General features: G+C 40.3%; 1 non-coding gene across 1 annotated transcript; it reads right to left on the bottom strand.

The window, feature by feature from the left end:
- Positions 1 to 2763: 2763 nt before the first annotated feature.
- Positions 2764 to 2870, bottom strand: LOC114886291. The gene has a single exon (XR_003791298.1). It is a non-coding gene; the product is annotated as a U6 spliceosomal RNA (small nuclear RNA).
- Positions 2871 to 3463: the final 593 nt, after the last annotated feature.

Here is a 3463-nt window from a genome sequence, read left to right as displayed (position 1 = left end):
ACTTATTAAGTACTAACCCGCTAAAAAAATATTAGCCTGTGTAAACTCTGCAGATCTGCCTTGAGAAATTAGTTTTCTCAGAACAAATATGTGTGAAAATTCTTCAGTCTAGTTGTACTGAAATTTGATCAATTTGGAGAAAAACTGACCTTGGGAGGATTGTTTGTTTGTTTGTGTAGATTACAGTTAGCCTGCCTCTGTGGAATGATTCTGGCTGGAGTCGCTTTCTCCAAGCATCTGAGTTAAACATTTATAGTCCCTCAGATTCCATGGGCTTGGGTGAGCTTTTCCAGACAGGTTAGCAATTTCGAGTTTGGCAAGCACTTGGGCTTTTCAGTCTGTTTTGAGTGAAAATCAATTTACACTCTTTGCAAACATGTGACAGCATAAATCAGACAATTGAGTTCACCCTTAAAACACAATAGGGGCTTGTTTCATTTTGATGAGGAGATGGACAAAACACTTTCCGTGAGTTTCAAACATATCCCTTGTCATAGCATGGCAATTTGACAAGCATACTGTTCCACCATCCTTAATTCAACAGATGATAAAAACAGAAGCAAGAGAGGTTAGATTATCCGTCAAGGGCAGCACGCAGGAAGGCAGGAATTGAGTCAGGTTCAGAATTCACAGGTTCTAAATACACTGACCATTCTGGGCTGTTTAATGCCTCCTTGGAGCACCTCTAATATTTGATGTGGAAATCTGGCAGCATCCATTGTTCTAACTAACCTATTCAGAAAGTCTTCCCATTCAGATGTCATTTAATTAAAGATGGTCTAAAGAAAGTGGAGCTTTCAATCAAAACTCCAAAACAGTTGGTTGCTATAAAACTAATTTAAAATGGCATAAAGTGGAAAATAAAAGAGCTGGTTACAATTACACTACTTAGGCTTCGAATGGCAAGTAATTCTAGTGATTAGGAAACGATTGATGTAATGTGGTTTTAAAAAAAACATAGAGCAAAATGGAGTTGAAATTGGGATTGGATCATTTTTCCCATCTGTCCTGGGAACACTGATGGTAGACCTAAGAGCATATTCTGCTGTAGAAAACTAACAATCACTAAAAATATAATTTTTTTGTACTCTCCAATGTTACCAGTAAGTTCTGTATATGTCATCCTTTTGCTAAATATCTACATTATGAAACATTCACCTATTAGCTTCTCAGTGCTTTGGAAAGAAATTATTTTATCCTGACTTTCTTTTCTCAGTTTCTTAGCTAGGTTTTATCAAAGTAGACCTTGTGTTTTTCACAACAGGAGACTAAATTTCTCGTAGATTTTAATGATTTACCTCACCCCCAAACATCTGGAAAATCCTGTAAATTTGGGGGAGGATTATTTTTTCTATTTTTTTTTTTTTTTTTTTTGCGGTACGCGGGCCCCTCACCGCTGTGGCCTCTCCCGTTGCGGAGCACAGGCTCCGGACGCACAGGCTCAGCGGCCATGGCTCACGGGCCCAGCCGCTCCACGGCATGTGGGATCTTCCCGGACCGGGGCACGAACCCGCGTCCCCTGCATCGGCAGGCGGACTCTCAACCACTGCGCCACCAGGGAAGCCCTTCTTTCTATTTTTGTTTGTGTTTCAACCTGTCAGAATGCTCAGTATGAAGGACTGTGAGGTGAGCTTTTGTTTTGGGAAAACTACTTAAAATTTGAGCTAGACCAGAGAGCAACTTCGCCTGGAAACAGGGTCTTCAGCTAAGTGTGGACACTTAACATATTTTAACTGTGATACTGAATCACTGTGACCATCTTCTCCAAAATGAAAATCATTGACTAAAAGAGGCTTACTCTAATGTTCAGGGCTACCACAGAGATGGACTGGTACTGACTACCCTACCTGACATACCGTTTTGAGAAACTGTGGCTGAACTCATGTTACAGAAAAATCAGTCAGTATGTGGCAGATATGTTGTGGGGAACCTTAGTAATTTAGTAGAAATCAAAGATATCTTATGTATGTACTTATTTTTAATTTTTAAAATTTTGTTATACAATTTTTAAAGGTTACTTTCCACTTACAGTTATTACAAAATATTCGCTATATTCCCCGTGCTGTACAACACATCCCTGAGCCTATCTTACACCCAGTAGTTTATACCTCCCCCTCCCCCTCCCCTGTACGGCTCCTCCCTCTCCCCCACCCCTCCCCCCAACCACTAGTTTGTTCTCTATAGCTGTGAGTCTGCTTCCTTTTTGTTCTATTCAGTAGTTTGTCATATTTTTTAGATTCCACATATAAGTGATAACATACAGTATTTGCCTTTCTCTGTCTGACTTATTTCACTTAGCGTAATGCCTTCCAAGTCCATCCATGTTGCTGCAAATGGCAAAATTTTGTTGTTTTTTTCTTGCTGAGTAGTATCCCATTATATATATATATATATATATATATATATATATCTCACATCCTCTTTATCCATTCATCTGTTGATGGGCACTTAGGTTGCTTCCTTACTCTGGCAATTGTAAATAATGCTTCTGTGAACATTGGGGTGTATGCCTCTCTCTGAACTAGTGTCTTTGGTTTTTTTGGATATATACCTTGGAGTGGAATTGCTCAGCCCTATGGTAGCATGTTAGATTGATATTGGGAGCCTGATGACACTTCATAAAGTGTAATGGCATTTAGTTTAGAACAATGATTTACTTTAGCAACTCAGACCCATTCAGACCCGGGTCTATTTGTATATTCATCTCCATCACCACACCCTGATTTTTTTTTTTAAACATCTTTATTGGAGTATAATTGCTTTAAAAATATGGAACGCTTCACGAATTTGCATGTCATCCTTGCACAGGGGCCATGCTAATCTTCTCTGTATCATTCCAATTTTAGTATCTGTGCTGCCGAAGCAAGCACCACACCCTGATTCTAAACAGCAGAGTCACTGAGACATACTGGGAGGCACTCCAAAGCATCCAAGTGCTTTTTAAATTTAATCGAATGATAAAGCTTGAATGAGATGGTTTGGAACATTTTAAAGTATCTCCACGTGTTTTCTAAACCTGAGGTCCCATGGAGTATTTCCCAGATATAGCGGTCATGAGTGAAGTTTAAGTCAGCCCCGAAACTTTTGAAAACCATTTCTATATTTTAAGGTAGCTTTCTGCATTATGATTCTCTCTTCTCCAAGCTCGAGGCCAGGACTTCACCTCTCTGTCTCCTTTGCAGGTGAGACACAGCCATGCAATCTAGGTCCCAACAATCAGATGGAACAAGATGATGACTTCCCCGTAGCAGAGAGCACCCTGTAGTGAGGAAAGAGGCCTTCCTCACTTTGCTGACCTGTGTCAAGGAATGTGGCACAGGGGCATTGAGCTATCAGATGTAGCAGGGACAGAGGTCCTAGAAGTAGCTTTCCAAGTTTCTATGCTCATCTTCCCAGGGAAGGGGTACACTGTGTCTGTGGAAGTAGTATTATGCCTGCAAGCGTTCCAGTGGCATATTTGGAT

This window comes from Monodon monoceros, unplaced genomic scaffold (genome assembly GCF_005190385.1).
Source record: "Monodon monoceros isolate NGI ecotype Baffin Bay Population unplaced genomic scaffold, NGI_Narwhal_1 Super_Scaffold_6, whole genome shotgun sequence".
NCBI lineage: Eukaryota > Metazoa > Chordata > Mammalia > Artiodactyla > Monodontidae > Monodon > Monodon monoceros.
Note: the sequence above shows the minus strand (reverse complement) of the source record. Positions and strands in the feature narration are given on the sequence as shown.